General features: G+C 54.7%; 1 protein-coding gene across 1 annotated transcript in view; it reads left to right on the plus strand.

Moving 5' to 3' along the window:
- Positions 1–5,645: 5,645 nt before the first annotated feature.
- CPNE2 (copine 2) overlaps positions 5,646–16,329 on the plus strand; it is a 46,899-nt gene continuing 36,215 nt past the window's right edge. Inside the window, exon 1 of the mRNA XM_042918708.1 lies at positions 5,646–5,836. The gene's annotated coding sequence lies outside the window, so the exon portion shown is untranslated. The remainder of the gene's footprint in view (positions 5,837–16,329) is intronic.

Below are 16,329 nucleotides of genomic sequence, written 5' to 3' on the forward strand. Positions count from 1 at the left end.
CTATAAAATCACAGTTACAGAAACTGTAATGTGCATCGAATCATCTGGGGATCTTGTTAACAAGCAGATTCTGGTTCAGCAGGTGTTGGGCAGGGCCTAGGATGCTGCATTTCTAAGAGCCCCCACGTGATGTCTATACTGCTGGACCACACTCAGCTCTGCAAGGCTATCAGCCAGTGAGTGGGTCTCAACCCTGTCTGTGCATTAGAATCACTTGGGGAACTTTTTTTAAATGCCTTTTTAAAAATGTATTTATTTGTTTTGAGAGAAAGAAAGCGTAAGCAGGGGAGGGACAGAGAGAGAGAGAGAGAGAGAGAGAGAGAGAGAATCCCCAGCAGGCTCCCCACTGTCAGCGTGGAGCCCGATACAGGGCTCGAACCCATGAACTACAAGATCATGGCCTCAGCCAAAACCAAGAGTCAGAGCCTCAACCAATTGGGCCCCCAGTCTCCCCTAAAATGCCTTTTTAAAAAAACAGAGTATAGTATTTAGGGGCAGCTGGGTGACTCAGTCAGTTGAACATCCAACTCTTGTTTTCAGCTCAGACCATGATCTCATGGTTCATGGGTTCGAGCCCCCGATCCGGCTCCGTGCTCCAAGCAGCGTGGAGCCTGCTTGGGATTCTCTCCCTTTCTACCTCTCTCTCTCTCTCTCAAAATAAATAAATACACCTTAAAACACACACACACACACACACACACACACACACACACACACACATTATTTAGAAAGGTCCCCAGACAATGCTAATGTGCAGTTGTGGGTGTAGAAGGCAAGACAAGACTTTGTACCTGGATCCCTTCTTTTGTCCCAAGGGCCCTCTCTTTCCAGATGAGGACACTGAGACCCAGAGATTTTTCCTGACTTGTCCAAAGGCACATAGCTAGTAAGTGGTAGCACAGGGAATCAAACCTACGTTTCATGACTTTTTCCCCCCTTTCCTGTTTCAGTGAGATACAACTGTGCCACAGCACTGTATGAGTGCGAACACGTAGGCTAAGGACTTGCATACATTGTGAAACGATCAACACAATAAGTTTATTTAACACCCAGGATCTCATATAGTTACCAAAGAAAACCGAGAAAGAAAAAAATGGCTCTTTCCCTTGAGATGAAAGCTCCTAGGATCCACTCCCTTAACCACTTCCAAATTTTGTGACTCAGTTCCACAGGTGCAGCCCCAGTTTCCCCATCTGTACGGTGAAAGGATGAGCAAACTGAGACAAGGCACAAAGACCTACTTTCACAAGTGCTGCAAAGGTGACCTGATGGTTAACTCTCCCTCGGGGAGGGTTTTGAACCCTCTGTCACCTGCCTTGCCAGGTTATTGTCCTGTAGGGTTTCCACCATCCATGACGTCCTCTAGACCCAAAGCCGTAATCTCAGCAACAAGCTACCCTATTTTACAAAGGAGAAAATGGAAGCCCAGAGAGGAACGAGACTTGCCATGGTCACACGGGGAGTATTCAGTGGGGCTTCAATTCCAGTCGTGGAACAAGCAGGAAGTGGAGGTGGTCCTGGCTGGGGATTTAACTGGTCTGCAGGTCTGTGTGTTCCTCAGAGAGCACCCCCCGCCACGACCCCCACCCCAGTCTGGAGGGCTGTGCAGCCTACCTTGTGCTCCCAACCCCCTCCCATGGCCAAGGCCAGGCCAGAGGGTGGTGACCCCAGCCAGAGATGGACACGCCCAGAGCTGGACACACCCTCTGGACACATCCAGAGCTTCCTGGGAAAGACCTGACAGTGGCTGCTTTAGTAAAGCTCCTCCCAGGGCTGGTCTCAGGAAGTTCTGGGGACAGCTGGTCCTCCGGTCCACCCTCCCGCCGCAGCCACCCTGATGAAGCACCCCACCCCTACCCCATGTGTCTGCCAGCTTCCAGAGCTGGCGTCCTCCCTGACCCCCGGGCCTTGGAAACCATACCTTGTCGTTCATCCCACACAAACTCCAGCCCTGCCCTGGCTGCCCAGAAAGTGACCTTTCCCCTAAGGAGGAGGCCACCAAAAAAAGGAGCTTTCACTTGAGAACAATCCAACTGGGGTCCCCAGGTGGAGTTCCTAGGACAGAAGCATCGGTTTCCCCAGCTGCTCCTGTGGTTCCCCACCCCCACACAAATATTTCAGTGTAAGGTTGGGTCCGATGGAGGTGTCTGGGGCTGACTGAAAGGGCAGGGGAGCCCGGGCATCCTGACCGGAGAACGGGGCATCCCTGCATTACGGTGACCACAGCCCTGGGACCTAAAAATAGCCAGAACAATGCACCAGCCCTGGTGTCTAAGCGTGCTTGGTGCTGTGCTAGCCACAAAGGGTCTCACTGAATTCCCACAAGCATCCCCAGAAGCAGATACAAGTCTATCCTTACATTTTACAGAGGAGGAAACTGAGGCCCAGAGAACTGAGTGATCTCACCAGGCAACAACTAGAGCGGCTGAGATTCAAACCCACAGCCATGACTCTGCCTGAAGCCCGGCACTGGAGTCAGCCATGAGATTCTCGAGGGGCTGTCTCCATCATGAATATATCTCCATATCAATTCCCTGTGGCAGACGGTATTTTCCAAAGATGGCCACCACAATTCCTCCCATCCCACATGCTCTCCCTACAATGTGACAGTGACAGTCCTCTCACTGAGAGGCGGGTCTATGGAGGGAGCTGGTAACTATGGCAGAAGTGACATGATGTGACTTGCAAGGCTAGGTTCTATAAAAGATAACAAGGCATCCACCTGGTTCCCCTGGGATGCTCACTCTTGGAACCCAGCTGCCATATTATGTGGAAGTTCAGGCCGCACGGAAGGGTCGTGGGTAGGTGTTGCGGCTGACAGTTCCAGCTGAGGTCCCAGCTGACAGCCGGCATCAATTGCCAGACATATGCCTTCTAGATAACTCCAGCCCCTGTCATGGTCTGACTGCAACTGTTTGAGAAATCCTACGCAAGAACCACTCCCGCTGAGCCCAGTGACCCCCCAGAGCCATGAGAGACCATAAAGTTTGGGGTGATGTGGATGCAGCATAAATAACTGGGACCCCTTCCATCCTCTACCCCCTCACACATCCTGAGGCCAGCCAGGGCCCGGTACACGGGCAGTACCTTCACGTGTCCGTAATTCACAAACACACTGAAATGTACACGCAGCCCTGGTTACTCCCATCTGTTTGTCCCGACAGCCTGGACTGAGGAAATAAACACCCAGACGGCAGGTGTTTTACATACTAGGCCAATTTGGGGAAACTGAGGCCTCCTGCTTGTGCAGTGAGGTCTCTACCAGGGCGAGGAAAGACGTCCTCCGACATTTTGCTCTAACGGCCTTACATTGTGTGTGGATGAAGGACAGAGGGTAAGACACTTGGCCTTAATCAGTTGACCTCTGGCCTCTCCTCTTTTTAAAAAATGCTTATTTATTTTTGGCGGGGGCAGAGAGGGAGGGAGACAGAGGATCCGAAGCAGGCTCTGCACGAACAGCGTCAAGCCGGGTGCGGGGCCGGAACTCACGAACCCCATGGGATCATGGCCTGAGCTGAAGTCGGACGCTCAACCGACTAAGCCACCCAGGCACCCTGACCTCTGGCTTCTCCTAATCCCTGACTTTCTTTTAGACAGCTTTGTTGAGATATAACATTTACCCCTTTAAGGGTATACAAGTGAATGGTTTGAGTATACCTACAGTTGTTCAACCATCACTATAATTTCAGAGCATTTTTAATCACCGCCCCCAAGAAATCCCATAGTAATAACAATTACTCCCCAGTCTCCTCCCAGGCCTAGACAGCCACTAGGCTGCCTTCTGTCTCTGTGGATTTGTCTAGTGTGGACATTTCATATAAATGGAATCATACAATATGTGATCTTTAATGACTGGCTGCTTTCATTTACCATAATGTTTTCAAAGTCCGTTCATATTTACCTTTCTATGGCTGAATAATATTCCATTGTGTGGACAGGCCACATTTTGTTTATCCATTCATCCGTTAATGGGCATTTGAGTCATCTCCACTTTTTGGCTATTCTGAACCATGCTGCAATGAACCTTTGTGTATGAGTTTTTGCGTGGACATATGCTTTCATTTCCTTCGGGTAAATTCCTAGGAGTGGAATTGCTCTGATCCCTGGCCTTTGTATTCTGTCCATTAGGCCAGGGATCCAGTATCTTCTTCACCCTGGGTAGGCCCACATACCTCATCCTTCAGGGCTTCTAGAGGAAGCCTGATTTCCACGCTGAGTTGGGTCTTCTATGCCACCCCACCTCCAACCTTTGCACTTTTCACACAATAATACGATTGCAACTTCAGGGGAGGGACTCTGCTTGGGTTCACCATTGTCTGTCCCAGTGCCTGTCTCTCCTGTGGCTCTGGGGCAAGGAGAGGAAAGGGAATCTGGGGGCCAGATCAATCAGGAAAGGCTTCCTGGGGGAGGTGGGGCTGGAGCTTGGTCTAAGAATGCCTATAGATTGGTTTGCCCCACAGCTGGGCTGAGGGCTTTGAGGACTTTGGTGGAGGAAAGATGAGGAGAGCTGGGAGAAAAGAAGGATGAATGGGGGTGGGGGTGGGGGGACAGGCAGGCAGAGAACAAAGCTCAGAGCCCTGGGGTTTTTCGGTGGATGCCCCTCTAAGGCTGCAAAGTGCCTGTGACTCAGACTGGAGGGAGGTTCACAGGCTCTAGCTCGAGTCTCCTAGTTAACCCTCTCCTACCTGGAATGGAAAACCCACAACCCAAGCGCAATGCGTTAACTCTCAGTCGCCCAGTCCTTGAGCTGTAGGGCCAAGGGCTTTGGATGTGGCCGTGAGATCTCCCACAATCTGGTTAAACGAGGCTCAGCTGTCTGAGACACTGAATTGGGGGGGGGGGGGGGTGCACATAAATACCGTTGAGTGACCTGCAGCAGGAGCTCCTGGCGACAGATGCATTTCTTAAGAATCGGTGCTTCTTCTAGGGAAAAGATGGCCTTCGCAGAAAGGGGGGAGTCGGTGCCAGGGCCTCAAGCCCCCCCTTAATTATCCTCCTGCTAACTAGCCCCAGGCACTGTTCAAACTCTTTATCTTATCCTTTCTGAGAAATATGTGTCATCTTCCCAGTGCCTGGCGACAAGAAAATGCCGAGCTCTTTTACTGGGGGGCGGGGGAGACGACACTGCGGTCCTAGTGCTGCTCAGTACCACCCAGAACCTAGCCCTGTGGTGTGTCCCCCGAGGGCGCAGCGCGGGGCCCTCGGGGTCGAGGCCGCAGGCGGCGAGCTGGGGCCCCGAAGGCCCGGGCTGAGCCCACTCCTCGGTTCCCGCGTCCGCGGCCCTGAGCGCACGGTGCTCGGAACTCGGAGGTGTCCGCGACTCCGGCAGCACCGGCCCGGGAGGGTGCGAACCAGAGGCGTTCCGATCCGCGGAGTCCCAGCCTGGAACGTTCGGACCCTCGGATTCCGGCCTCGAGCGTTCGGACCCTCGGGTTCCGGCCCCCGCGGCGCCGAGAGCCCGGAGCGCCAGGGCGCGCCAGCCGCGGGATCCGAGCCGCGGACGGCGGGCGGGACAGCTCCCCCGCTCCGCCCGTGGGGAGCGCTCGCCCCTCCAGGAAGCGCCCGCCTCGCCTCCCCACCCCCGCCCCCTCTCGGCCGGAGGGAGGAGCCCGAGCCGCCGCCGCCGCCGCCCGCCCGCCCGGGAGGAGCACTGGACCCCAGGCGGCTGGGAGCGCACGCGAGCTGGCCAGGGCCGCGCGGGCAGCGCCCTGAGCCCGTCCCGCGCCCGCGGGCCCCGCCAAGCAGAGGAGCGCCCCGGGATGCCCCGGCGGCCCGGAGCGCGGGCAGCGGCAGCGGCGACCACGCCGTGAGGGCGGCGGCGCCCGCGGGACCCGTGGTGAGTGGGGCCCGGGCGGGCCAGGGGCGGGCGGGGCGCCCTGGCGCGAACGCTAAGTTCGGCCTTTCGGCTCGGCTTCTGGAGCCGGTGGCGGGTTGGAAGGAGGCTGGGTTCCGCCTCGGGGGCCGTGACACCCCAAGCCCCCGCCACCCGCGCGCACCCAGCCTCTGGCCTTTGGTGACTCAGCTGCGACCCGGCCACGCGGGGGCGCTCCGGCTGCGCCCGGACCACCGTGGGGGAAAGAGGAAAGGGTGCTGGAGGAGGGTGGTGCCCCTCGGTGTCCGAGCCCAGCTGTGTAGGGACTCTCCTACCTCCTCCCTGGAGCCTGGGAGCGTCCGGAAAGGTAGAGTCCCCGCTGCCGAAGTCCCAGCTGCCGAAGACTTGAGGTCGGGCTGGTCCCTGGCCCCTGGCCACCCCCCGCCCCGTAACCTGCTCTCAACCTCCATATCCCCCCCCCCCGCCCCCGCCCCCGCCCCCGCCCCCGTCCCAGCGTACTGCCGGAGAGCCAGCTCCCAGCCCAGGAAGAGGCTACGAAGGGAGGGCGTGGAGCTGGGCAGCTTCCCAGAAGTCGAAGTGTGTTTGCAAACTAGTTTTTTCGCAAAAGCTGTCTGGCACCTGTGTGGTTAAGGGGGGTGGGTGGGGGGACATGGGAGAGAGAGCAAGACTCCTTCCTTTCCGTTTCTCGCAGCCCTGTTTTTCTGAGAATAGAGGTGTCTTACTCCCCTCTTCCCATCCCATCCCATCCCATCCCAGCCCCGACCTCTGCCTCCCTCCTTGGACAAGGCCTTTGGGAAGGGGTTCCTTCAAAGGGGACTGTGATTTGCCCAAGAGCACAAGTGGAACTGGAACCCAGGGCTCTGGTAGCCAGTTGAGGGTTCATCCTGATGTCTGTGATTCTCCCAGCCCTGTTGCGTATTTTGGGAAGTGACACCCTCAAGGGATCTGGGAGAATGTGAGCTGCCCTTTGTTTTGTGTGCCCTTAGTTTTTGCTTGCCTAGGAGTGTGGGCTGTCATCCATGGATGGAGGGCTTTTTCTGTTCCTTGGCGCACCCACAGCTTCAGTAATTGGTGCGGACGTGGGAACCCCTTTGTACCCTTCAGCGGTTGCAACCTGTCTGTGGCCAGCTTGGGGAGACCTGGGGCTGAATGCCCACCCGGTGGCGGGCTGGGGGCCCTTCCTCTTCTCTGACCTGGTGCTTATCTGTAAAATGGGCTAATTGTCAAGGACCTGTGTGCCTGGAGGCTGGGTGCAAACATGAAGACATAAAGGAGTGGTTTTATTACAATCCCTCTGGCACAGGGCCCAGTGAGCACTGCTTTGGCCCCAGGCACGCGGTCACTCAGGCAGGTTTCTCCATGGAAAGAACCAGGGGCTGGGAATGTGGACACTTGGGTTCTCCTTGCCCTCTGCCACTTCCTGTCTGTGTGCCTTGTCATTCACTGGGCTTGGGGCTTTTTCCATCTGTAAAATGAAGCAAACTATGACACATTCCCGTTTCTAGGGCTGCTGGGAGGCTGGAACCAGGGGACAGGGGTTCTGCAAAGTGGGGTGCACTTCATGAATGGCAAGTGTGGTGTTTCAAGGGACCCCTCCCCTCCCAGGGGCCATGAAAATGAAAAACTCAGGTACATAAGAGGGCTGGGAGTAGAGCCTCTGTTTCTATACCTGTAAAGTAGTGAGAACAATACGCTGTATAGCTTTGTGATCTTTTAGGGTGGTTGTGTATTTATTTAAAGGTAGTTGTGAGGATTAAATTAGGTGACAAAGGGCTCACATGCCAGCATTTTGACTGGTCTGGTGGTAAGCACTCAGTGACTGGTAACTGTGAGCATCGTTATTCCTGGGAATATCCATAATCCCGGTGAGGGCAGCTGCATTTAGGATTCCTTCTGGGATTTTCTCAGGCCAGCCTGCTCCTCCTTCTCCCACCTCCTCCCTGGAGAGAGGAGCCTCAGAAGCCAAATGTCAGACTTCTGGACTGTTCAAGGTGCAGAGTCCTGAGTAGGAAGGTTCTCCCAAAGAGAACATCATGAGGGATGCTGGATGCAAAAAGGTTCCCCCCCTGTGCACCTTGGGCTGGCCCACAGGGCTCTGAGGAGTGACAGAAAAGCTCCTGTCAGAGCAGGAAGCATTGGGGGCAGGAAACGTCCCCTACTGAGAAGCCCCCAGCCCAGAGCCAGGGCCCCGTCTGCCTGCTGCTGAAGTCTCCTTCCCTCTGTCCCCCTCTAACCCTTACAGGAGCTGCTGAATCGGGGCCAATCATTTCAAGAACCCAGCCCCCTCTCCCTTGGAGAATTGGCCTCAGAAAGGGAACAGGATTCCCTCCCCTCCTGCCCAGCCCTCTGCAGGACACAGGATGGGCTCCTTGGGAGCCAGGAGGCTGGGTCATCCTAGGATCTTGGCAGCCAACAACAGGAGAAGGGGACAGTCATGTCCCACCCCCACTGTCCAGAGGGAGAATATGGGGTCCTAAGCGGGGTCATGGCTTCCTGAGGTCCTGCACTGCCTCAGAACTGCGTGGGGGTCTAAGGCGCCTTCTCGTTGTCAGCCCAGTGCCCTCTCCCCTCATTGAGCCACCCGGCCTCTGCTCCCATGGTGGGGTCAAGTGGACTATGCTCTTCAGTGTCCTGGAGAGTTTCTCTCCTAGCTCTGTCCTCACCTTCTTCCTTCGGGGTCTGAGATGAGGCTAATTAGCTGCTACTTGCTCACTCACTATGTATCACCTTGCTTAATTTTTCTCGGGCGTTAGCCACCTTCTACACTCATCTTATTTATTCATTTGTGTATCATCTTATTATCTGCCCCCCTTCCCAAAGAGTGTCAGCGCCACGAACAGGCGAGGATAGCGTCCATCTTGTCCAGGGCCCTTTCCCTGCACTTAGAGAAGATAAATGACTGGGGCTGCCCCGCACTGTAGCCTCCTGTTAAAGGACTCTGTGATGCTGGCTGATGGAGCCCCGAGGAGTCATAAGCTTGCCCTCTCGGGTCTCTGGAGGGAGCCCTGCTCTCCCTGCTAAGTGCTGGGAGACCGGCACAGGGCAGTGGCCTTGCTGATGGAGGAGGGAAATGTACGAGTCTGGAGAAGGTGGGATTTGCCTGGCACTGAAGGACCCAGGGCTGGAGGAGACTGAGGTGGCAGCTGCTGCCATGGGCTGCCCACTCAGGGGACTGAGGTGTACTGGGGAGAGTCCCCATTCCCCGTGTGACCTGGGCCATGTCTCTTAACCCCTCTGACCTCCGCTTTGTTGTCTAGGAAATGGGGACTCTTAGACCACGAGCTGCCCCCACTGCTCTCTTCATGGGGTTCTTTAGGCAGCTTTGAAAGGGCTTGTAAACTGAAGAGGGCAGTGTATGGAGTCATTCCTCTTCCACCTGTGGCTTTGGGTCCCACCTTCCAGTCATTGTGTGGCCACCTGTCGTCACTCAACAAATGTTTACTGAGCAGCTCCTCTGGGCCTGGGGCTGTGCTGAAGCTGGGAGCGCGGCTATGGAGCTCAGAGTGGAATGGGCGGGGGGGACAGAGAGAGGCCAGCAAATGACAAGGAGACAGAAAGACTTCAGATAGTGGAAAATGCCCCAAAGAGAATAAAGCAAGGTAGAGTGAATGATGGGGGAGTGCAGTGTGTGAGGCTCAGGGAGGCCTCTAGAGCAGGAGGTGGTGACATTCGAGCTGGCATGCTAATCCAGGGCCTTAGTCTCTGGTTCATGGCTGTATCCCAGCCGTGCCTGGTGCCCAGCAGGTGCTCAGTGGATATTTTTGAATGAAAGAGGGAGGCGTGCCCCAGACAGAGGAAACAGCACATGCAAAAGCCTTGCGTTGGGAACATGCTTCGTGTGTTCCAAGAGCCCATTCTCCTTATGACCCAGCTCTCTTTCTCCTTTCGGTGGCTCTTGTCGGGAGCTGGGGGCATCTGGTTTGCCGACTGTATCCCTGCTCTCCCCTCCCCATGATGCAGGAGAGAGCATGCTCAGCTCCCAGCAGAAGACGCCATTCAACCTCTCCCTCCTTTGGGCCCCAGCAATCTTTCCAAGTCACCCCGCGGCCCCTCAGGAAGGGGTGCGCTTTGCAGCGTGCACATAGGGAGCCCAGCTGCCTGGTGTCATGCTCTGATTTGCCATGGACCAGCTGGATGACCTTGGGCAGTGTATTCGTTTCCTAGCGCTGCTATAACAAAGAACCCAAAACCGGATGGCTCAAAATCACAGAAATATATTCTGTTTCGGAGGCCAGAAGTCCAAATTCAAGGTGTGGGCAGGGCCATGTTCCTCTAAAGGCTCTAGGGGAGGTGTGTTTCCTTGCCTCTTCAGGCTTCTGGGGACATCACACCGATCTCTGTCTCCTTCCCTCAGTGTCTTCATACGGTCCCTCTCATAAGGACACCAGTCGCGTTGGATTAACAGCCCGTCCTACCCCTGTATGACCTCATCTTAACTAGTCACATCTGCAGCTCCTGTATTTCCAGATAAGATCACATTCTGAGGAATTAGGAGGGTAGGATTTCAACTTAGCTTTGGGGGGAACATAATTCAACCTCTAACCTCTACATAACCTCTTTGTGCCTCGGTTCTCCGATCAGTAAAATGGGATGCTAGTAAGAGGGCACATGTCCTGGGATTGCAGGGAGGCCTAAACAGAATGCTGTCAACCTCGGGGCAGGGCCAGGCACGCCCAGTGCATGCTACTGTTTACTTCTTCTCAGGGAGGACTTCCTGGGAGCTGGGACCCAGAGCTGAAGAACAGATGGCAGTGTCCTTGACCAGGAGGACTTGCTGAGAAGGGCCTGGGCCTGAAGTAGCACCTGCTGTCTGGCTCACAGACACCCCTCCGCGCTGTCTGGCTGAGGAGGGGCAGGGGGCACCCCTTCAGTGTGGCAGGGTGTGGGCTGGGCAGCATAAAAGCTACTGGAACTGTAAGACACCGTTAACAAAGAGTAGGGAGAGCCCCACATGCGGAGGGGTGAGCAGAGATCTAACCCCCATGCGGGAACCCACGAGGGGATTCGGTACTGGGTGAGTCCCGATGACTTTCAGGGCCCATCAGTTCAGAGATTTTGGGTGGGAGCTTGGGGCTGAGGCTCAGAGCAGCCCAGGAAAGACTGAGGGGTATTTAGAGACTCCTCAAGGCTGAAAGGAGCCCAGGCTCTTCACAGGCAGGGAAACTGAGGCACAGAGAGGAGAAGGAACTTGGAAGAATTCCAAAAACACACTTTTTGGGCACCCCTGTCTCTAGTCTCCCCGTGGTAGTTCCCAGGTAGGCATGGGCACCACAGGGCAAGGCCCAGGGCGGCTTCTGTCCCTCAGGCTGCCGCACAGCCCCCTACAAATGAAGCCAGGTTGGAATGACTTTGGCTGGTGTTCACTGTCACCATGCCCTCCACCCTCCATTAGCTTGGTCCACCCTCCGAGCTTGGCCAGACCCACTCCCGAGTTCCCGAAGTACTTTCTGTATCCCAGAGTATATCTACACCCGTCCTCTGTCACGCTTCCTGGGAGGTGGGAGGGCAGGCCATCACCTGCTCCACTTTGCTGATGAAGGAGCTGAGGCCTAGGAGGGAGGAGGTGGCAGAAGCAGGCCTTGACTCCTGACTCCCAGAGGGGTGGGGGGTGGGCTGGAGGCCACCGTGCAGCCTGCGGCAGCAGCCCCTCGAGGGATAGGCTGGGGAGACACGGGGCCAAGCCCTTTGGACCAAGATTGAGCTGAACCAGGGGCCTCGGGGTCCCAAGGGAGGCCCCCTTCCCCAGGGGCCAGAGCTTAGTGATTAGGTGGGCGCTGCAGAGAATAGCCTCCCCTGGGTGTGGTCTGATGGAAGCTGGGGACCCCAGGGGTGTCAGACCCCTGCTGCAGCTTCCACGCTGTGCTGTCTGCATCTATATTTATCCCCATAATGGCCCGGCTGCCTGTCGGGAGTGCGGTGTCTTCTGAGTATAGCAGCCGGGAGCCTAGCTAAGGTAGAGAGGCGATTTGTGGATTTGTGTCGAGATGCCCCCTCACCTCGCACCTCGGAGCCAGCCCCGCCCACTCTGGGGGCTGTCCCTGGCAGGGGTTTGCAGGAAGGGCCCAGGGGTATGAGCAGCTTGGGGCTGGACCGCCCCCCGCCCCCCACCGCCCAACTCAGAGAACTGGGGCTGTGGGATGTTGGGGTTGGTGTATGCCTGGGAAGGTGGGACCAGATAAACCAAAAGCCTTTCGGCTCAGGGATTCAGGGGACTGGTGATTCTGAAATCCCAGACTTCAGCAGCCCTGGAATTCTGAGAATCTGTAGTCCCCCTTCACCTTTTCGCTCTTCCTCACTTTCAACAAAGGACGGTGACATCTCCTAAGCCAGTACTTACAATATGGTGACGATGTCAGTGCCCCCCCCCCCCCACAGACCAGGGGCTCAGGAGGGGCTTTGTAGAGGAGTCCTCGAATCTTATCAGATTATAAAACATACAAAATAGAGCAGATATCCCACACGTACAACTCCGTGACTGTCCACACACCAGAGCATTTGTCAGCAGCAGCCGGTCAAGGAAGAGAAATGTGACCATCACCGAAGCCCCCTGGTGCCCCCTTCGGGTCACAAGCACCCCTCCCTCCTGACTTCCAGCAGCACAGATCCGTTTGGCCTGCATTTAACTTCGTATAAATGAAATCAGACAGGACCATGCGCTCCTTTATGTCTGCTCTTCTCCATTCAGCGTGTTCGTGAGACCCGTCCGGATCATTGGCACCCTCGTTCTGCCCTCGTGCCCCCAGCAGTATAGTCTACTGCGTGGGTGTTCACATTTCTTTATCCCTTCTCCTGATGAGGGGTGTTCAGGGTGCATCCAGTCTGGAGCTACCGTAAATAGTGCTGTCGTGAAAGTCAGTGCGGGGCGGGGCGGAGGGGGGGGCGGGGGGGGGTCCTTTGGTGAACACAGGTGCATGTTTCTGTGGGGCATTGCTGGCTCATCACAGGGGCTCCGTCGCGTAGCTTAGGTAGACCCTGCCAAACGTCCCTCCAAGGCGGTCGTCCCGGGCACACACCCTTTGGCAGCATGAGAGTTCCAGGTGCTCCACGCCCTGGTCACCACTTGGTATTGTCAGCCTTTTTCCTTTTGGCCATCCCGGGAGGGGCGGTGGGGCGGGGGGAGGGGGCACAGCAGTATCACTTGCTTTTGATTTTGCTGAGCTGAGCTGGAAGAATGAAAAAGCAAAGTAAACAAGGGGGAAGGGCGCTCCAGGCCCTCTGTGTGGTGGACACCACAGCTGGAGCCGGAAGTGGGAGGGGCTCTGTCGGGGCGGGGGAGGGGCTTGGATGTCGTCCAGAGAACGGCCCAGAGCCACGGAGAGGTCTTCCTCATTGTGAGCCAGCACTTACAGTGTGTTAGGCCTTTTTTACTTTCTGTTTGATGGGTAAGAAAACTAAGATTCGGAAGGACCGAGCTTATCCAGAGTCATCTTAGCAGAGGCTCTGGATTGCAGATCCTTCCAAGCCTCATTTTGCTCATCTGGAGAACGGGGGTGATCCTAACCTCTTGCTTAAGGATGCTGTGAAGCCGTAGAAGTTTAAGCCCATAAGGTATTGGGCACAGGGTCCGGGGCGGACATTATTATTACTCTCATTTTATTATTATCTCTCCATCAGCACAGCCACACTCACCTCCTCTCTTCCCTTCCAGCTGACAGGGTGGGAGTAGGCCCACCCATCTCCTACATCTAGAAAGGGCTGGCCCAGAACTCCAGCCCCAGCACCCTGTTTTTCTTCCCCATGGCAGGTCTCCCAGAGGCTGAAGTTTGTAGTGATGGTTAATTTTATGTGTCAACTTGATTAGGCTCTGGTGACCAGTTGTTTGGTTAAAACACCAGTCTGATGTTGCTGTCTAGGTATTGTTTTAGATCTGATTAACATTTAAATCAGTGGACTTTTATTAAAGCAGATTACCCTCCATTATGTGGGTGGGTCTTGTTCAATCAATTGAAGGCCTTTTATAAAAGTAAAGAAGAAGTTTCTCCAAGAAGAAGGAATTCAGCCCCAAGACTCCAACATAGAGGGGCACACAGCTGGCACCTGGCTCAATTGGTAGAGCAAGCAACTCTTTTTTTTTTTTTTTAATTGTTTTAATGTTTATTTTTGAGAGAGAGAGATAGAGTGTGAGCGGGAGAGGGGCAGAGAGAGAGGGAGACACGGAATCCGAAGCAAGTTGCAGGCTCTGAGCTGTCAGCACAGAGCCCGACGTGGGGCTTGAACCCACAAACTGTGAGATCATGACCTGAGCCGAAGTCGGATGCTTAACTGGCTGAGCCACCCAGGTGCCCCAGCATGCAACTCTTGATCTTGGGGTTCTGAGTTTGAGCCCCATGTTGGGGGTAAGTCATTTTTTAAAAAAATACTGAAACATAGAAATCTTGCCTAGTTTCTAGTCTGCCTGTCCTGTCCTGTCCTGTGGATTTTGAACTCAAGACTGCCACATCACCTCTGACCTGAATTCCCAGCTTTCCGTCTTGTCCTACAGATTTAGAATTTGCCAGCCCCCACAGTTGCATGAGCCAATTCTTTAAAAGAAATCCCTTTCTATATATATAGATATCCCATTTGTTCTGTTTTCTTTGGGGAAGCCTAATACAGCTACCATCTGTCTTTCTGGATCTTCTCATCTAGGAAATGGGGCGAAGGAGCAACTTAGATCTAGACATATTTGAGACATGATCTGACCCCAGAAGTTCAGCCAGTGCAGCCACTGGGGCCAGTGGGGACCAGGCATCTGGTTAGCCAAGGGTTCCAGTTCACAGTGTCACCCTCTAGACCAAACATCGCAAACTCAGAGATCTGCAGAGACCTGGCCTGCAGACTCCGTGTGTGAGGCTGACAGTCCTTGTATGAGGACCAGATACAACGTCTGCCTCATTCTGCCGAGCGTGGGCTAAGCAGAGCCACCCCTGACACATGGTCAGCCGTTGGGTGGCCATACTGCAACCTCTGATCTAGGAGCTCAGGCTCAGATGGGTGGCCTCAGCATCACCTGGGAGCTTGTTAGAAATGCAGATATTATGGAGTGCCTGAGTGGCTTAGTCAGTTAAGCGTCTGACTTCACGGTTCGTGAGTTTGAGCCCCGTGTTGGTCTCTGTGCCGACAGCTCAGAGCCCGGAGCCTGCTTTGAATTCTCTCTCTCTGCCCCTCCCGACTCACCCTCTGTCTCTCTGTCTCTGCCTCTGTCTTTCTCTCTCTAAGATGAATACACATTAAAAAACAAAAAAATAATAATAATAATAATAAAAGAAATGCAGACATGGAGGTCTCTCCCCAGACCTGCTGAATCAGAATCTGCATTTTAGCAAGATGCCCACCTGGCCACCCCCCTGGTGTCTGTGTGTACTTTAGCCCACCGCAGAATCACCAGGAGTGCTGTTAAAACACAGGTTGCTAAGTGCCACTCTAGGGATTCTGACTGAGCAGGTCTGGTGGGGCCCAGGATGCTGCATTTCTTTATATGTGTGTGTGTGTGTGTGTGTGTGTATCAATTTTTTAATGTTTTATTTATTTTTGAGAGAGAGATAGACAGAGTGGAAGCAGCAGAAGGGCAGAGAGAGAGGAAGACACAGAATCTGAAGCAGGCTCCGGGCTCTGCATTGTCAGCACAGAGCCTGACGTGGGGCTCGAACTCACAAACCCCGAGATCATGACCTGAGCCAAAGTCAAACACTCAACCAATTGAGCCACTCAGGCACCCCCAGGATGCTGCATTTCTACCAAGCTCCCAGGAGATGCTGAAGTGGCCCATCTGGGAAAAATACGGGGAGCCATGAGAGCCTAGGGCCATCGCCTCTGGAGCCTTTGTGGTCAGTGATTAAACCCCACTGAGTGGGGTTTGCTGCATGGATAAGGACCCAGAGGCCCTGAAGGACGCACCTTATGGGGTCTGAATCCGTTATCCACTCCCTGGCCCCCCACCCACCACCTTGCTCTCCACTGGTATCCCAGCACTGTGTCTTCCAGTTAAGGGGAACCTAGGGCCGTATTTCTCAACCAGTTTGAACTCTTTGTCCCCTTTACATAATCCGCAAACTTCACGTATCTCCTGGGGTTTTGATCTGCCCTGCGTCCCCCAGCCATCAAGAATTGCTGATAATACCACAAGCTGCAAACTGTCATTCTAAGTGCTTTACTGCACTTATTCCTTGCAATACCCCCCCGGGAGCACTCTCACCGTCTGCCATTTTGTAGAGGGGGAAACTGAGACCAGAGACGTTACGTAACTTGCTCAGGGTCACACAGCAGATAAATGGCAGAGCCAGGGATTGAAAGTCAGGCATTCTGAGTCCAGCGTCTGTGCTCTTAACTGTTGGGGGTACTGATCAGAGGACTGAGCCCCTGTCCTTGTTACTACCACTAACAAGACTTTGTAGAGCATTTTTGTTCCACAGTTGGCACCAAAAACAGAATTTCTTTTCCATCTTCTAAATATCAAGTTGAAGACGCGTTTTCATGCAGCACGTGATCCCCCCACCAGAAGTCCTGATAGGCCGTCC

This window comes from Panthera leo, chromosome E2 (genome assembly GCF_018350215.1).
Source record: "Panthera leo isolate Ple1 chromosome E2, P.leo_Ple1_pat1.1, whole genome shotgun sequence".
NCBI lineage: Eukaryota > Metazoa > Chordata > Mammalia > Carnivora > Felidae > Panthera > Panthera leo.